The following is a 19,948-nucleotide window of genomic DNA, read 5'->3' as shown; positions in this document are numbered from 1 at the left end:
GTTCAAAAACGCAGAAAGGCCGACGACAGGTGAAGTCACTATAAGGGAGCGTTTACTCCGTGCTTCAAGGTTTAGAAGTTTGAGTAGTCACCAAAAAGAAGAGGCCGTCGTTCACTACTTTTGTTCTCTATTCCTGCCTTTGCAGTCGTTGACTGTAGCCGAACAGACGTGCGGCCCACTGACACCCCAACTTTTCGCATCGTTTATCACTCATTCTCTCAAAGATACTTGGACTCCGTCAGAAATTCAGAGGGGAGCGTACCTAGAAGAACCTACAGCCTTTAATGAGCGATTAAAGAGCGCGCGTCCGCGCCCATATCTTGCAGCCTCACCGGCCGTTTTCATAGCGATTCTCGAGAGCCGGCTCCTTTTCACTCTCTCCCAACCACCCTCCTCCACTTCTTTCTTTCCGCGCTCCCCTCGATCGCTTGCTTCCAAAAAGGACCACGTCAGAAAGCACACCCCCTTTTTTGTCTCTCTTTCTCTGTACCCGCCGCCGCCGCTGCACTCGGGGCCATTCTCTTTCAACAGGTGCCGCGCGGCCAATGGGAGGCGACGCGCGCCACTAGCGCCGCCTCGGGCCAATGGGCGCAGGGAGCGCCATTCGTCACGTGGTTCGAAAGGCGCCTCATATAAGCGAGCCGGCCGGTCGGCCAGGGTCCCGACACCCGCGAGCGTCGACGCCACCGGACAGCTGCCCCATTCCGGACTTGAACTGAGACACCACCGGCTGCAGTAGTAGAAGCAGTTGCCCCCACACCGTCGCCTATCGTCGCAGCAGTTCCTATCTCCCTCAAGCCTTCGATCCGTTCGCTTCTTCCTCGACCCACAAGGCCGTCGAAGACTCCCCGCCGACATCAATCGACGCCGACTTTTTGGTGAGTTGGCATCGTCTGATTGATTGCTTGTTTCTGCCCTCACTCGATGGACACGCTTCCGTAGTATTTCGTGGCGTGTTCCTTCTTCGAAATTTACTCAAGCAAGAAAAACATTTGAAGAAGCTGGCGTCGTGCCAGGTCATGAGAGGGAGGCCCGATTCTGGCTTGTTTCGGTTTCACGTGTTTGGAGCGCGGTCGCCCCGAGCAGTGCTTGTCATCAGTTACTCGTACATTCCAGTCGATGAATTATCTGTACCACAAACAGTGAAGCAGAAATTAAGCAGTTGAAAAGTCAAAGAACAGAGACATGTAAAATGTGACCTTGGTTACAAGAACGAATATTTTTACTAGTTAATTCATTAGCTTGGCAGTTAAAGAGGGAGCTACAGTTAATAGGTTTTCAGTACACCGAGTACTCTGCTGATGACGTGTAAAAAATGCTTATTGGGATTCCGGGTTTCCCTCAAAGTCAACGCTGGATCAGATAAGTGTCTTTTGTCGAATATTTCGGAAACAAAATATTAACAACCTAATAAACACTGTCATTTTTAATGAGAGTGGAACAGTGTTTGTCCTCTTTTGTTTTCCTCTGCACATTGTAACTTATGGCAAAGCAATCAATCGGAGTCGATACAAAAAGATAAAACAAATATTTTTGCACCAGCAACTAACTGCTCATCCCTGGGGTGTGTAGTGTACCTTACGCGTTGCACGCTTGCATATCCCTCTGAAAATTATAGACACGCCATGAGGCCACCCTACAGGATGAAATTTATGTATAATTAATGATTTTCGAACGCGAACAAAATGTCCAGCATTGTGGAAAAAAATTAAAAAAATTCGAAAAAGCGAGATACCCTTCTGGAAATATTGAAGGCAATAGTTCGTTCTTTGATATGTAGAAAAATCTTTTTTTAAGTGTTTTCATTGATCGCATCGAAAAGTTATGACTGCCATAAAAAACCAATGGGGAAACGCTTTTGAACGTAGCAAAATCGTTAATACAAAAAACACGCAAGATTGCCGGCGGGTAACCTTCGGGTATATTGATTTTTGTAGTGAAATCTTACATTTTATGAAGAACTTGCGTTCATAAATAATTTTCCGCTCAAAAATGCCTCTGTACAGAACTGTTGCGTACGACACGGCTACCGAAAGGAAAAACTGATGAAAGAAAACACTCAAATTACCTGGCTTGACATACAGCGGATTAAAAAACTACTCCATTTAAACTTTCTGCTGTGTGAGCTAGACAATTACGCTGCTTGGGAATCCATGTGGCGCGAACGAAACGACAGGAGACAGCAGATGGACGGGACATGAGCTTGTCCCGTCCATCTGCTGTCTCCTGTCGTCTTTGTCATGCTCCATGCATTCCCGAATAGTTGAGGAGATAAATGTCCTAGCTTACCTTAAAGAAAGAGCACTTCTGCCTTCAGTGCACCGAAAAGCAAAAACTTTTGCGAGGTATTCAGTGGAAGAGAAGCGCCATGACTCATTAATGAAAAGGGAATAGAAAAACGGTAGGCAGAACAGCTATTTTAAAAACTAACCTAAAATCCCTAGCATATCGCATGTCTCTAACATTTATAGTGATCATCAAAGGGACAGAAAAAAGTGTTATTAACTTCTTCTTCACGGCTGAACCAGCGGCAGAGAGATATGACAAGAAAACTAAGTATTATGTTCTTCCCAGATGAAGCGATGAAGACAGATAATCTCCACATATTCGTGCTCACTTCTCCAACCCTTTGCCCTGGCACTGTTATTCCGCTAAATACAACTTTTTATGTGGTCTCGCACCATTTCGGAGAGCAGTCGTTAGCACATGGATTCTGAACACAGCAGCAGTTCTATATATGTCGATTATTGCACTCGACTCGCGTTGCTCTAGGGGAATAGGAACTTAGTGCAGAAGGGGTATACACTGAAGATTTTACAAACTGTTATGAACATCTATAAAGATAGTGATGAGGCTTTGAATCATTAATGTAGAGCTTTCAAAGGTGTTACACTCTGAAAAACAAGCTATATCTAACTAATGCGTTCTCAACCTATCGGTAACTTCCTCGCGTAAAAGCTCCACACGGGGACATTTTCCTTCTTCTATCTTGAAGACCGTTACACGCTAGAACAAGCGTCGGTATTTCCGTCACTTATCAGGAGACATCATACCTATACTACGGCTTGAAATTTTCGCTGCCTAAAAGCTAGTAAGAAATAAATGCCCGTTTGGTTTATTTTGATGCCTTCATACCATGAGGCTTACCTCATTCCTTACATTTCACTGAGTATTTTTCTCTGAATTCTTGCCTTCGGCTACTCTTATCTGACTCACTAGTCTTCGCAAGAAACAGATCAACGCTTCTAACTATTCGCACCTTCCAGGAGTCTTATCGGGTTGTGACTTGCGTGTGAGATCATCAATCATCCCAAGGGGGGTACATTTGTCTGAATAAGTCTTTAATTACTTTTTTCTATGTTCTCGTAGCCTACGGTGAACGTAGAGGTATACCGCACAAGCTTGGGGAGGAACAGGCAGACCTCAGCGATGCGCAATAAAGACTTCAAGAAGACGCCTACCGGGCTTTCTCACTTTGACTTTTAGCCAAGTATATATTTCCAGCCCGTGTCAGGCATTAGCTGTCCAAAAAGCACAATTTTACTTTCTGGGAGTTACGCGTAGCTCTGTTTGAGTGAATAATTTCAGTAGGATGTCTGTGGGCCATCCGTGACGTCATAGCATCTTCAGCCAATGGCATTTGCGCCCTTTCCGCCTCCAAACGATGACGTCACCAGCCATCCCCGCACCCTGCTCCTGAAGCGCCTTACCCGCATCCACACTGCCACGCCGCCTCAAGCGCCCACGCTGCGACAGCAGCTGACGTCAACGGAAGACTACGTCACTATTTTCCGCCTCCGTCTGACTCACTTTCTCTTCGAGCAGGCAAGGGATGAAAGCATGTGCGGCTACATAACTTAGTTTCGAAGTCAATATCAGAGGCGCGCGAAAAACCGCACACCAAGGAAAATGGGAAAAGCAAGAATAAAAAATTAAGGGGTTCTGTTGGCTGCAAAATATGCGAATTCCGAGTTCTGAGTGCGGTGCAGTGTTCGTTGATTCTTTGCTTCTTTTTATTATGGCGAGAAATTTTCAGATTCATGCTGTAAATATTTTCGAATTTTCACACAAAAACGCCGCATTGGTAGAACTCAGTGAACGCAATCAGAAAAGCTCGTACTGACGCTTTACATGGCGATTTTATTGCGAAAATGGCGGCGCGGCGTCTAGTCGTAGACATATGACGTGGAAGTTGCGCTGACTAGGAAGATTTACGGTAAGCTAAAAAAAATCACGTAAAGGCAAGCGTTATTTAGTGTTTGGGAAGCTTTGAGCGAGGTCGCACTATATTTAATGGGGATTTGCGACTTGGGTGGTCGGACGCAAGCCTCATGGTGTGAGAGAAAGCGTTCTTTTTTTGGTACTCGGAACACCTGAGAAGTGGTTTCTTCCTGGAAAATAAGTACTGCTCGAACGTTCGCAGAGGTGCGCGTCAAGCAAAGCATTCACGTTATATAGCCGTGTTACGATAACCGATCGAAAATTTCGGAAGGAAACAAACGACTTCATTTGTGTTAAGGCCGTCAGGAAAAGCCTTCTATCAAGCTTCAGTCGCAAAGCGCTAAGTGCAAACTTGTTTAATATGTTTTCGAATGTTCTCCGAGGTGCCGCTCATCATTTCCTCCCGCATCGATGACCTCAAGATTTACTTCCGCCAAATATTTTGAAGTCACCGAAGCAAGTATTTCTCTGGAACAACCAACGCTTGATGGCGATGCCGATCTCATCAATATTGTGGTAGTCCAGGCTGGCCGGTCGACATTGACATCAAGGTGCACTCCAGAACTATCACTGACCGAGGCCAAAAGCGCTGGTACAGAATCGTTTGTAACTAATTTTTCACGCTTCGCCCTGGTGTTCTAAGATCATGTTTTTTATTACCAAGCACGTAGGTATCTTTCCAGGCAATAAAACGGGCGCCCGAAACCTGTGCGTATGCACAACTCAAGTAACTAGAGCTGCGAACAGGTTCTGAACGCGTTTTTCAACACACTTTTGACTGCAGACTCTACTAAACACGTCGATCATTGTCTATGCTTGATGCCTGTTTGGAATTGTGCATAGTAATGTTTGAGAAATCAGAGTGTCATGCTAGAAAAAAAATATTTGTTCCTCAGTACTTCGTTCTCTTTGCTATTCCGCGGTTTATGTATGTCTCAGCGAATTCTTAAAGAAGCCATTAGCCTTGCAAAGCGGCTCGATCTTTCGCTCCAGTCTTTGCGCCAAAAGTACGCAAGTGTGCCTCGTGACCGCTGCGTTTCGCTGCAACAGTCTTTTTTGAAAAGATTGCGACGTAGTTTCAGTTGGTTGGGCTTGCCATGCCTTAGTGAAGAAATAGGCTCCTCGCTAGTACCTAAACGGGTGCAGTAAGAGTAAAAATTCTCAAGTTGTATCTAGCACATAATTGCCCACAACAGAGACATGTGAATCGCACCATCTTCCTTTGACAGCACAGGGTTCCAAAAAAGCTGGTCAGTTTTTGGAGCTGAAGCATTGAGTAATTCGTGCGATTTCGGGCTGCCTTCACATAAGCGCACAAGGCCGATGAATAGATTGTATTGATGTAAAGCAGGTATTCTGGGATCTTGGAACATGTCTCTTGAGATAACGAGCTAATTAATGTATATTTTGTCTGCATTCTTAGTCAAAATACCGCATATTATGTGTCATTAGATATTAAGTTACATGAACAGCATATTAAGTGCTCATTTGAAGAGAATGTCCGAAAAACATAATCTTTATGTACGCGTAGAATGAAGGCAATATCTACAAGCATGTTTTCTTTGTGCAATGGTCATCACTTTGTACCTCGGTGAATAAGCCAAAGAAATACACACCAGCTGGCTTATTTAAACAGGGGTCGCGATTTTAAAAAGGAAAAAAAAAATGTATTAAACTTTTTTGATCCATAATGTGTAAACCTTCCAGCAGCGTTCTGTAGCGTATTAGGGCACAATATGTTTCCTTGGTCGTTTATTTTCTCACTGCAGCTCGTATCGAAATATACCAGTAGTGCTCCTGACATTGAAACATAAACAAGCATTATAATTAAAACACAATTAGCAAACTATCATTCCCGGAATGGCAGCTTTTTATATTACGGCACTACCTTTATTGAAATTCGGAAAAGACATAGGGGGCACGAAACAAAGCTCCAAGTTTACCGAGAAAGCTCAACTGCAGAATAATAATTACCGTGCATCGAAACTCCACACTTCGTGGGAAAACCTTGCGTAACATTAAATTACTGACGCCAGACATCTATAAAAACAAACTGCAGCATATGCTTTGCACTCAATTTATGCTACGAAGTTCAATGTGCTGCTTCGATGTGAGACATGTCGCGGCTTCGACAGCCGCGAAACAGCGCTAACAGGCAGAATTCTTTCCCGCCTATCAAGTTCAAGCATCCCGTGGCAGCGACTGGTGAAAACGAGTTCACAAGACGGGCTTGCTGGAGAAAAACAATCTTTCTGTCCTTGTACTCATGGCCATCTACTTTAGTTGCAGAGAGCGTTTGAATAAAATTTTAATGAGAAATCTATGTCACGGCCCTTGATGCAAGAAAAAAAAAATACAAAATCTATACGAAGCATGCAACGATAGCAAATCTCTCGTTAACTGTCCCCTGAAGCTCACATGCACCATCATTTAGGCTGTACAAAGACAGGGCAAAGATTTATTTCGTACTTTTCTCTGCGAATTCTCTGAAGCGCATTCCAGATTGAAACATTTATTTGAGCATTTTCTCTGGAGAAACCGGAAACTCTTGAGCGCTTCCGGTATAGCGCCATTGTTAGCCTTCAGAAAGTGCGCCTTGTTAAACGGCTTCTCTTGGGAAACGATAAGGGCTACTCAAAGATCTCCTTCAACGAGCTGCAAGACGTACTGAAGGAAAAAAAAACCTTCACGCTTCTTTTTGCATGCCTCAGGGCAAATCTATGTTCCAGCGATGTTCTGCACTGAATTCAAGCCAGAGAGCCTTATGCAAGCATGTTTTGTTATATATATAATTTTTTTCGGCAAGACAGAGTAAGGGGGTGGGGAGGACTATAATTTCAAGTGAATCAAATTCGTGGATGCCGGTGCCTTGAGAATATGGTTAGAATAAAGTGCAGGCATGATGTTCGACTAAACCTAAAAATTCCCATAGTGAGAGTCTTGGCGTACTTGGCGCTTCATAGCAGCATAATTATATTGTCACGTTGTAGTGACGGCAGTCCAGCGGTCACGAAACACCAACAAGACTTGGAAACGAAGCTCTTTATTTGGGCTGACTTGCGCCCGCAAAAGAACTGAATCACTCGGCGGCAGCGTAAGCAACAAACGTGCCCGTCAGTCGTCGAAGTACGAATGCCCGCTGCTAGCGGCATCGTTCAATTTAAAGCCGGCAAGGAAACTTCCAGATAACAGGTCAAGATCATCTACGGTAATCTGGAAAAACCTAGATGCAGCCTTTCATGGCAGCGAACAATCGAGATTAGTCTGGTCGCTTCTCGCGCCACGAACAAAAGTGATAACGACCCTTTCCTGCTGCCTTGAGCGTGAACGAACACACACTGCAATGATACGTGGCATTACACCCCTTCCAAAGAAGCATCGTCTCGATGCTTTAAAATGAAAATAAACGCGGAGAATGCGAACTTCGAGTCCTTTAGCGTTCGCGGTAAAAGCTTCAAGTCTGCTGTGTCGTCGTCGTCGTAGTTGTCTTCGGCGTCGTAGTTGTCGTCGTCGTCGTAGGTGTCGTCGTCGCAGGGGTCGTCGTCGCAGCGGTCGTCGTCGCAGCGGTCGTCGTCGCAGGGGTCGTCGTCGCAGGGGTCGTCGTCGCAGGGGTCGTCGTCGCAGGGGTCGTCGTCGCAGGGGTCGTCGTCGTAAGGGCCGTCGTCGTCGTAAGGGCCGTCGTCGTAAGGGCCGTCGTCGTAGGTGTCGTCGTCGTAGGTGTCGTCGTCGTAGTTGCGGCATAGTCTTGTGTTTTCGTCGATGGACAGTCTTAGTTCTTGCGCTCAGAAGCAACCTCACCTCCAGAGGCTGCTTTATTCAGTTTAACCTTCGGGGGCCGGGGAGCGTCCGCGCACTGCGTAGCCTCGGCTAGGGGATACATAGCGCGGTGACGATGGCGACGGAGAACGAGATGGGCGGCTCGCCGGTGAGTATTCTTCCCGACGCAAGAACTCTTCGATTGCGGCTGGTCGCAGGCCAGGTCGGGGTCGTGGGGCGTCGTAAGAAAATCCTCGGATGCCCATTCTCCTGTATGGGCAGTACCGGAGAATGTCACCGGCTTCTCCGCAGTGGAAGCATAGTTGGCGGCGCTGGTCGGGTGTTCTCCACTCGTCGCATTTCCTAGGCCGTGTGCGACGCTCGTGGGACGGGCGAGTTGGGGCGAGAGGGCGGCGCTCCAGCGCAGCTGGCTAATGGCGATAGGGGCTTAGGTGCCGTCATCGAGGTGCAGGACGGCGCACTGCTGCGGCGTAAGTCATGGCTGGAGGCTCCAAGAGGCTGCGTGGTAGACTGGAGTCAAGTCCTCCGGTGAATGACTCGAAGGGCCGGCGTCGCGACTTGCTGGGGGTGTCCGGTACATGGAAGGGTACCCAGCACCTCCACCAGATGTCACGTTGTAGTGACGGCAGTCCAGCGGTCACGAAACACCAACAAGACTTGGAAACGAAGCTCTTTATTTGGGCTGACTTGCGCCCGCAAAAGAACTGAATCACTCGGCGGCAGCGTAAGCAACAAACGTGCCGTCAGTCGTCGAAGTACGAATGCCCGCTGCTAGCGGCATCGTTCAATTTAAAGCCTGCAAGGAAACTTCCAGATAACAGGTCAAGATCATCTACGGTAATCTGGAAAAACCTAGATGCAGCCTTTCATGGCAGCGAACAATCGAGATTAGTCTGGTCGCTTCTCGCGCCACGAACAAAAGTGATAACGACCCTTTCCTGCTGCCTTGAGCGTGAACGAACACACACTGCAATGATACGTGGCAATATGGATAAAATATCGTAGCCTTTAAACCGCCAAAGCAACCAAGAGTCTCGATCCAAAAGTTTTATTCTAAGGAAAGAGAACATTTGCGAAATTTCTCAAGATTTAACTTCCTTAAAAATATTATGTGTTGTGTTGTGCTGGGTTTAGTGGCGCATAAGCATCTAAGGCTATCATGCGCCAAGCTCATCCTTAAAAATATTATACTCATGGTTCTGAAGGACGCATGCGCAAGCCTAGACGAGAATAAAATTCCGTCGCTCACACATCTTCAAGATGGCTTTAATGGCGCAACCTTTGGTGCAGGTCTTTTGGGACGCGCAATCCGGCCGTGGACAACTTGAATATTTTTTAAAGGCGCACGAAAAGAAAATCGCAAAAATCGCCCATTTTAATAGCTGCAGTAATTTAGTCTCTTTGAAGCTCGGTGATTTTCTCATTGGCATATTCAGCGGCCATCTGGTGCGCATGCGTTCAGTATTTAATTTATTGCTTTTTTTTTCTTCGACTGTTTGACTGAAGAATGACTTTCCATGTGTAGAACCAACACTGTGGGTTCGGTTCTCAAAAGCCACCCTAATCAATGGCTCCCGATTAACATCGATGACCTATAATCTGTTAACGTGTACAAAAGTCTGATTACATAGCGTACTTGCACTAGGCCAGGTTTTACTAGATTTACCTTTCTAGAAGTTCAAAACCAAATCATCACAAGCTAGGTGACTGAACTTTTGGAACTGTTTGTGAAAACACACTGGGTCCCAGATTATTACACACTTTGCATGTGTTCATACATTAATGTATTGCACACACATGAAATTTCGTTCCCTATTCGTCATAGCAGTCTCTCTTCATCCTCATTTATCGTCTTGGGAAAAACACAATTATCCAAGGTAGAGACTTGTAAAAGATGCAGCTGCTCGATTCAGAATATGTGTGCGCGTTTAATTTTCTTATTCTGAAGTTACCATTTCAACTGCAAAATTACATGAATGCCAACTTTTTATTTTACAAAGTGACTAGTGGTACGGAGCTGAGTACATCAATTTTATTCATTCAGTTTTGCCGGTTCTCACTGACTTGCTTGTATCTGTTTCACCATTTTCCAAGCAGGAGAACTATCCTAAGTACTGCTCACCATACGACGTCTCTAGCTCTCTAAGGCTTCACGTGTCTTTCGCATAATCCGTCGTTCGTTTGGCATAGTAAAGACGTTTTATCCGCATAAGACTGTTCAGATCCGAGAGAAATTATGTAAGCAGGGTAGCGGACTTCTCTTAAAGCAAAGAAGTACTTTATAACAGTGCGCAAGGGTACCACCATCGTACGTTTTTCTGTCGTCAGGGATGAAGCCACTTGACGCCGTGACTCATTGAGCTTCGAGTAACGGCTCAAAGCTCGGGCGAAAACCTTTTGAAGGTTTTCGGCTTATTATCGGAGCCGCGTGTATCTTTATTCTACTGAGCTGCATAAACGGAATATCGTCAACGACGTTTCTACCGGCTTGCATGAGTTTCTGAGAATCAAAGAAAGGTCGCACTCTTCGCTTGTAAGTCGCCTAAATGGCACCTTCCCCCACGTTGTTACCTTGACTTTGAGTGGATTCTAACCGCATTCTTCACACTTTTCTCCTAGAAGCTAAAAGCTCCCGAATTCTTTCGCGACATCAAAATCGAAGTGCACGCTCTGGGAGTTTAAAAATTGTTGCTTGCGGATTGCAAGAGCGGCGCGGACAAAGAGCGGTGAGAGATTGACTGCGAAGCGTGCTTTGCCGCTCAAAACGAGTTCTTGCGGTGAAGTAAACGTGCATTTTCGGAGGGGCCGGAGCACGGCATTCTTGTTTCTATTATTTTTTCCTTCTTTCGTTTTTCTTAGTTGACGTTATTTTCTTGGAGAGATTGCTGAAAAGGTACCGCTTTAGTGCATTAAAAGCTCTGACATAAAGAAAAGTGCGCAATGTTTGTTCATACTAGAAACATTTTTCGCCGTAAGAAACTTCGAATTTGCGTTTTTGTGGAAGAGAAACGCAAAAGCTAGCAAACACACTAAAATTCAACCTGATATCCCAAGGTACAGAAGAAATAACTGCCTCTTCATAAAATGTGTTTCTTTGTTATTTTTAACATCCTATCTACAAAGCCGAGCCTGCTAAAGAATGGCGATGACAGTGACAGACGACGATTTTGAGTCAACGTGAGCAAAATGCTTACGTCTTACTTGCAGCGGTAGTGAGTGGTCATATTCTTCTGCGCTGGGAGACGGTTCTTTTGTGAGGCGTGAAAAGGAAGTAAGAAGAACGAATTACGTACTCCTTCCGGCCAGACCGTATAATCATCCACAACACAGTGGTGCATTTATCACCCGGTCGCAGTACATTTACGAAAAGCGTCATCAAATTCTGTCCCAGAAAATGTTCTTCCCTTTTTTTACTGCACTACTCATTTCGGATTGAGTAAACATGGAGACTGGAAGAAGTGGCACGTGAACATTTTTGACAAATGCCAGACACGAACTCCGTATACAGAGCTCCCTATTCATATACTGTAATTGGTCGTATATAAAAAATCAAATCTGATCCATGCTCGAAGGTAGCACGCGTTTCAGATTCGCGGATGAAAAGAAATCGATGAGTAGTCAAGATCCATAAAATTCTGATTTTCATTGTCATTATTTGCGACGGCCCCTTGGAGACAAATGGAAGAAAAAAGCTCTGTGGCGTTATAAGGAATGAAATCGCACTGCTTCATTGACTGTTTAATGAGAGAGTGTTTTATTGACACCTTGATTGAGTTCACCATGAAAGGTATATTGAATTACGTTTGTGACTTTCACTTTCTTGCTTATCACTTTGTGTTCTCTGGTTTATTTATTTATTTATTTATTTAAACATACTGCAGCGCAATTTGTATGCGCTATGGCAGGAGTGGGAAAAACAGAAAATGCAAGGAAACAAAATGCAGCAAAATGTACAAAGTGAGAAATACAAAAAGTTAAAATCACAAATGAAATATCAAACAAGAAAGGAACTGTTAACAACCGGGTAAGAATACACAGCTATTATGCGTCTTCAATGGCAGTTACAAAGTTTTGAAATGGACGAGAACGAATGGACCCAGGTAAAGAATTCCAGGCTTCTATTGAACGGGGAAAAAAACTGAATTTGAAAACTGAATTTGAAACTGAATTTCTCACTTTGTTTGCCAGCAATCCGCTGGGGATGCGCTTCTTCAAGAAAAATAAACAGCTATAAAAAGCTGCCAAAATTACTCCCATCTTGGCCCTCGTCAACCGCATCTACCAAGCCCAGGAGAAGCAGAAACTTTATTACCAAGATAACTGGCCGCTCCACAGATCAGCAACTACCAGCGACGAGTCGCTGATAGCTTAGCGGAGGCGTACTTCACTTCCGACTAGATCAAACTTATCGTCAACAGGCGCCAGTAAATGCTCGGGCGACGCAGTTTGACGCTAGCTTTCCTCACATCCCGAGAATGGAAGACACGCTCTCTCAAAGAGAAAACGTGATCCGGTTCTTCAAGATGCGGCGTCTAGCAGCGGCCGATGGCGTCAGCGGCACTGCGCGAACGACAAGACGCGTTATAACTTGGCGCCGTTTTGTTCCCTTTTGCCGCGAATGCGGGTTCATCAGTATGGATGGTGCGGAGCAGTTGGAGACTACTGGCCGCGATAACTGCAGTTGATGCCCGATGCGTCCGGACGTCTTTCCAGGAAAGCAGGAGTGAGAAAGGACCAACGAGACTCCTTTCCTCACAGCGAGCAGCGCGCTCACTCGATTCTCGCGGAAGCACGACAATGCCCCCGCTGCGAGGGATGGAGAATGTCCGAACGACGGAAAGCGCCAAACCTGTTTCGTTGCGGTCGGTGCGTGGAACGGGTGAAAATGGAAACAAAGGAACTAACCACCACGTATGCCCGTTGGAAAAAAGCATTGGTGGCCTTTACATTTTTTTTTTTTTTTTTGCGGCACTCGCCACATGCCTCGTCGAACTATGGATGATCGAAAGTTGTTTCCAGGCGTCTTCGAAAGGAAATTGATTTCAGTCGTGACAATTTTCGGGAAAAGGAATGGGGAAATAACGACGAGCGAAGAAACGTGGTCCGCTGCCCCGACGCGTGAGTTGTGTGTCAGCTTCAGTTTTTTCCCCTTTGCACAGTTATGACAGCTGTTTTACGTCATTCCTTTCGGCACTCGAGCTGCAGTGGTACTTATCTCCTTTGTCTAAACTTTTCTATGGTGACACCCGTTTGGAAGCGAAAATTCCTCGCTTCTTCTTCAGCCGAACTTCACGACCGCTACTCTTGTATTCTTATATTTACTTCCACGAATTTCCTAACATTGAAGTAATTGCGACATAAAAGGCGCTGTGCATTTTGGAAGGCCCCTACTCTCAGTCTGCAGCACTAAGTACCATCGGCGATGACAGTGCTCACCTTGGCGCCTTCATGAGTGTTGGGGGCCTCCGCAGCTATAGAAACAAAGCCCAAATAACATAAACAGAAAATGAAAAGTAACAGACTGTGTGACGGGTGCTGGATGAATAAAAATGGCTGTGTGGTAAAAATTATGCAATTTATAAACAGCCTGACAACCTTCTCTCCAAGGTTGCTCTATGACGCCTTCAGTGCATATGGAATCAAATATTGTTTCGTTAGGGCATCCCATTGTCCAAGAAAGAGCTCTCTGATTTGCAAGAATTATCTGTCGAGAAAGAGTTAAAACTGATTTCACTATCCTGAAGTACTTACGGAATGCAATGAGCGCACAATTTCCATACTTTTTTTTTCATTGAAAAGCTACTAACTTGGAGGTTAAAAGAAAGCAAGATAAATACGAGCACATCACTAATAATATGAAATAACTCGCCCGCTTTTCAGGTCCTCCGCGCCCTGTCAACTATTGCGCTTACAATAACCACTGACGTCAGTATCCTGTACGTTCATTAGACATACAAATCAAGGGCGGCATTCCTCGTTGCGTCAGTTAACGTAACGGCACGTAGAACAAAGCGTAAAAGTAATGGGGCTGCTGCTGAAATTTACGACGTAACATTCCTTTGTGTACAAGCCGTAAAAAAAGGCGCTTAGATGCCCGCCAGGTACGTTGACAACAGGACAGTGTATTATTTTCTGCCTTACTTACATTAGCACACTGTCGTATTTTTCAAAACCAGACGTATGCTCCACTGAAAGCGATCTGGGCCTTTAGATTACCTTCGCAGGGCTGAGAATTGAGATCGCTACCCAAGATATAAAATCAAGGAACACAGGGAACAGGGCGCCTCTCTTGTCTTCTCTCACCCGAAGACCGTTCCTTGTGACTAAACACGTACGGCTCGGGCCAACGCATTGAGCAACACGACAAGTGTTCCCCAATCAGCTGTGTAAACAACGAGGCTCAAGACGACAAGGGTGACAAAGCAGAAAGACAAGCAGGTGGCGGCAATAAAGAGTCTCCGCGCAATGAACTGACATGCTACGACTCTTAGCAGCCTCTGTTCGAAATTGGCAGCCATTTTGTCGGGGCGGTAAAGGAATCGTGCTGACAAAACACCAAAATATCAAAACCTCCAGCTCTTTTGCGGCGAATACTGAAGCAAAGATCATTTTTTCAAGAAAATATGCTAACTGAAGCTTCCCAAATTCGGCGAACGAATTTTGAGAAACTCCAATCATGGTGATGCTGACAGGAATGCAGTACCATGGGCTTACGTCAACACAAGCACGAGTACAGAAGACGACAGCCAAAAGCAATATCTCCATGGAAGCGGAGAGAGATCGCATACACGGCCGTAAGCCGATGCTTTTCATCGTGTCGTGTTTTCGTTGCCAGGAAACAAATATCCTGCCCGGTTATCTGGGATCCTCTGAGCCATTCTGTTTCCTGCTAGAATAGGGTGGCGCCAAAGTTCACGACCGTAATCCGATATCCGTATGACACGCGATGCAGAGATCAAGCGCTCGCCGGCAGCGCGACCTGTTGCGTCCGGTCATCTACCGGATATTTTCTTTCTATTTCTTACTTCTTACTGTACTTGGCGCGTGCATTATTCATTGGCTGCATATTGCGTCCGGAAAGAGCGTGGTAATCAGGCATGGGCTTAATTCACGGCGTATGATTTTGTCAGTGGAATATGTACCAAGCTATGAATGCATGTACAACAAGCATGCCAGAAGTGTGTGAAGTATGCATGGACCTGCCAGAACGAAGAAATAATGAAGAGGCTCCCGAAGTTAAGGTGGGTCTGGCGTAAAAATGAGCGGAAGTAGGTGGCGTTGCTAAACCCTTTCCGGCGGATGTCCCTGTTTTATCAGTCTGCTTTCCGTAGCTCTTTAATCAAAGATCCGTGTTTGACTCCCATCAACAGCTAACAATATCTAATAAAAATCATGTAGCCCAGGACTAGTAACCTAAAGAGAACGTAGCTATATAATCTGGTAAAAATTGAGCGCTCGTAACCGTCTATGCGGCGACCAGCTTCTGTTCGAGAAGTCGATGAATATCGTGCATCGCTTTCATTTTACTCAGTGTATTTAACTACCCTTTTTAATCCGGTCTAAGAATGAAGACACCAACAGGAAAAACGGGCGCTATTGGCATACTTTTTCCAATTCCGTTCGTCTAAGCTTCCCATACTGAAAAAAAACACGAAAACATTGCGCTAAGTAATTCTTATGGGTAAGCACCAAGACGGCGAGTAGACAAGTACCTCTGATGAAGTTCGTGAAGTATTGAACTTTGCCCCGCCTTCTGTGAATCCTATGAGCTGAGAGTGTCAGAAAAAACGAGATTTTTCTTGTTTTCGCCATCGACCCATAATGTACCACAGATGGCAAAACAGCAAAGGGAGATGTTCTGGCACTTTTTTATGAGAATGTATCGAGCAAGAGAGTTGCCAAGAAGGAGTATTATCTGCAACAGAACGAATCCTGTGTGAGTCCTATCCCAAAAAGCGAAAAGATATTTGACAGCTGCTGCGAGAAGCACGCCTACGTGCAAGGCTTTTACAATAAAAATGTTGCAGGCGTTGGTGCTTTTACATAAGAAGAAACCAAGACGCTAAAGTGAAAAAAAAAATGTTCCGCTGTGTTGGGTTTTATGGCGCATTGGCAACTTTGGCCATCATGCGCCATAAAAAAAAAATGACTGAACTACAAGTCCAAAATGCACGCGAGCATAGTACATGAATCTGAACTCTGAATCCGTTGGAACGTACTCTCTTCACGGATTGACGTCAGTAGCGACCTCACGAAGGCAAACATAAAGATTTAGAAATAAAAAAAAAGGTGGACGCCGACTTGACAACTTCGGGTACTTTAATTTATTTTTCCTTCCCCGTTTCCTTTTGGTCCTGTCACAACATTGACAACACACAGGCAATGCTAAGCTGTCTTGTAAAGGACAGAAATTTTCTAGGCAAAAACTTAAGACAAACAGGGGATTTCATTGTGCAAGAGAAGTCTTTTTAAGGATTAAGGGATTAGGAGACACAAAGCCCCAGATCCGTTATAATTTTTTTCTATTTAACGGCCTCAGTGCTTCCTTTCGCTGTTAAGAAAGTTGCCGCGATTGAAAAACGCTCTGCCAAGCTCTTCTGAACATCGGAGCTTACAAGGGGACGCTTCAATTTCCGCCTTAGTTCCAGTTCCGTCCACCGCCTTGGAAGGTTAAGCATTCTAACTACCGGTAAAGTTCCCCGCTATACATCAGACGTTACTTGCATTTGTGTGCATTCATGTTCCGTTTATAAAACATAGACAGCTGAAAATCTTGTCACTGTAAGCGGTAACTAAAGCCGTGTCCGAAACACAACTCAGTGTGTGGTGCGTTGGCTCCACCGGTGGGCGTGCCGGTATTGGGCAACGCTCTTTGCAAACCTGTATGGATTGGGAGAGACCGTACTTTTGTGTTCCAACTCACATTATCCGGAATGTAGTTGTTGCAACGCTGCTAATTTCATTTTTTCTTCCCACCGCCTACACTCGAATCTTTCGCTTATTTGTTTTACTTCCTTGAGTGCCCTCCTTAGCAGCTCGACGGGCCGATGTACTCTATCGTGCGTATGTTAAGCCTTTTGCGGCGTCTCAACGGCAATACAGCGTGGGCACTTTGCGGTCCTCTAGGCGGCCGTAAACGATCCGTTCTTCCAGATAAATTGCTCCACTCATGCTCACGGCGGTGCCGTACTTAGTTATAAGGCTTGGACTACAATGGTCCTGAAGCCTCTGGATCTCCTGGAGCGCTGTCGGTAAGCATTAGCTTAGAGAGCTGTGAAGTGAGTCATTGAGCCGCTTTCACCCAAGGTGGAGTCTTCGAATCCCAATAGATAGCCTTCTTCCGAGAAAAAAATTACCGTAGAGGGCCTGGCTATTTCGACCATGACAGATCCCAGAAGTTAGGCGCAAGGCAGAACCAACCCTGCTCTTCATCCGTCCACATCATGAGCACCTATGGGTGGGAGGTCAGCGTCAAATGAAATGCGAACAGGATAACTCAGAATCAAAGTGACGACCAGAAATATAACAGCTGTTTTTGGAGGATACCGATCCAAGGTCGCATTAGCACTTCCTGGGCAATGCCTTCGCTCTATCAAAGGGCGAACAAGATGCGCTTGTATTCACTATACCCCTTCACTGTATACTCTTTCCAGATGTGTTGTTAGAGTTCGATTTGGCTCTGACAATACACGCCTCGAGGTGGTGAATATTTAGTATGCTCGTAACGCTTGAAATAACCCAATCATTCGCCTTTTCTAGGATAGAGCTTCGCCCGAGCCCTCACACTTGGACTGCGTGAACGAGCGTTGTCGAGTATGCCGATTAACGGGGGGGGGGGGGGGGGGGGGGGGGGGTCATCGCCATGGACGTTGGCTGATTTTTTGAGGTGTGGTGAAAATTTTCAGTGATAAGTTTACCGATGGCGCTGGATCTAGACGCACCGCCAGTCCCTCAACTTGTTTCAATCAATAGAGGCCCCCAAGTAAACAGAAAAGGCAAATTTAAAGTCACTGGCGTCGTTGCGTTGAGTGTACATTTAAAATGTTAGTTTCTGTGGCGATATTCTAAAACAGAGTGATAAAGAATATGGGAAACGCGTTTATCGTAAGTTTTTGCTTTCGTTCTTGTGGGCTGAGCTCCATTCGATATTCTGTCTGCAATATCGTTGTCGCCGTTTGCGAATCCACCTAAAGCTCTTTTGTTCATCTATCACCCCAGTATGCTGTGATCGTTACAGGCGCCGCAAAAGCTGTGCAAGCTCACTAAATAATCGCCCGTTATTTTCTCACATTATTGACTTGCGTGGATAAAGATAAGAGCACCCCCTATGAATAAAACTAATGGGGAAGGGGAACCACAAGGTTGCGAATTTTATTTCGATAGCAGTATAGTTGCCCTTCAGGAACAAAACCCTCCGTCTGATATCAAGAATTGCACCGGTTGGTCGAGAGTGGTGATGTGATCTTGTGAAATCATCTCAACCTGTCCACCGGGTTGTGAGCATTAAAAAAAGGCTGGAGATGCCGGCGCTGATGAACCGAATATGGCGGTTGACAGACCGACAATTTCAAGGAAAGTGGCGCAAACAAAAAGAGAATTTGCAGCAGAAGCTGTGACAAATGCGAAATCTGATGCTGTCGCATTTCATGCTTAAGCTACACTTCCGCATAGTTTTCTTTTTTTTGTAATCCTTTTTTTTCGTTTCATTAAGTAGTGTCTTGGTATTCACCCTTCGTGGAGATGCAGATTCGAATTTGGCTACTAAAGGTATATCCCAAGGCCACATACCTGTTTGAAATCCAGCAGCAATCCAAAAGTTCTTTTCTGCCTTCGGCCACGGTCCAAGCGATGGGCACATGGGCTTCTAACGAAGGAACTTCTACAGGCCGGCCTCATAGCTTTCGATTTCACTTCTCCAGGGCAGGCGACAAAAAGTCTGAGAACTATATTACTTTCTTTTTCATATATTTGAATAATTTCGGTCACTGTAGTTTGTTTTATTGCTTCTATAGCAACTTTCGCCTGATTTTGAAAACGGGGTAACTTTCGAAAACGGGGTAAGTTTGAGAGCATGCGAGGCAATGAGACTTCTTTAATCGCCCCAACGCAGATGCGCAATTGACGGAAGTGGCGCTCGGGCTTGAGAAAAAGAAAAACTTTTGTAGCGCTACATCACAACTCAGAAGCCTTGCATTGATATCAGTTGTCGAAACATGCACGTCACTTCACACCAGAAATCATTTAAGGCTTTTAGCCTATGAGGCGGGGTCAAAGTGATTTCTTTTCTTCTCATCTGTATATCGTAACCCTCTGGCGTCCACCCTTTGAGAATCTTCCTGCGCGGAGAGGGGTTTAGTGAACGCACAATCACAGCGTTTCGGGGCGATAATCAAACTGTCTACTTTCCAGGTGGAGCGGATAAAGTGTTTATAGCACAATAAGTTGTGCACTCGAACGTTAGGTTATTTTTCCTTCCCGGTCTTGAATTGATGCATGTTAACAAGAGATGTGCGAAGACTGCTTTTCCCAGTCTAGCTAAAACTGAATCGAATGCAAATGTAATAGTTACAGAACCGAATCGAATATTCATACAAAACGAGGAATCATTGAAGAGCCAACGAAGGCGCTGCTGTACGGTGCTGTACGTTATGGAGTTATAGTTGTAGCTGGTAAAATGTGCAGTTCTAGTCTTCACTAGGAGAGCCACTTCATGAGGTCACTGTATTAACTCGATGGCCGTAAAGTACTTACGTATAAGCACATGAACTTTTGCTATTGCTGACGAAAAACAAAAAACTGGAGCCACACCTCACGACATAAGACGTGTAACAGCTGCGTATGAACCATGCCCTCCAAGATCGGGCATCAAGCCAGGCTTTGCTGAGCTTGCCTCAGCCTTGCTGTGTTGTCTAGTATTAGAGGCCTTGTATAAGAATTATGACACCCCACT

The 19,948-nt window shown here is 45.3% G+C and overlaps 1 protein-coding gene across 1 annotated transcript in view; it reads left to right on the top strand.

Annotated features, from left to right (window-relative positions):
- Positions 1 to 646: 646 nt before the first annotated feature.
- Positions 647 to 19,948, top strand: part of LOC149362791 (uncharacterized) — a 131,347-nt gene continuing 112,045 nt past the window's right edge. The window contains exon 1 of the mRNA XM_089573215.1: positions 647 to 878. The gene's annotated coding sequence lies outside the window, so the exon portion shown is untranslated. The remainder of the gene's footprint in view (positions 879 to 19,948) is intronic.

Source organism: Amblyomma mixtum, chromosome 2, assembly GCF_055824585.1.
Source record: "Amblyomma mixtum isolate Tamu chromosome 2, ASM5582458v1, whole genome shotgun sequence".
NCBI lineage: Eukaryota > Metazoa > Arthropoda > Arachnida > Ixodida > Ixodidae > Amblyomma > Amblyomma mixtum.
Note: the sequence above shows the minus strand (reverse complement) of the source record. Positions and strands in the feature narration are given on the sequence as shown.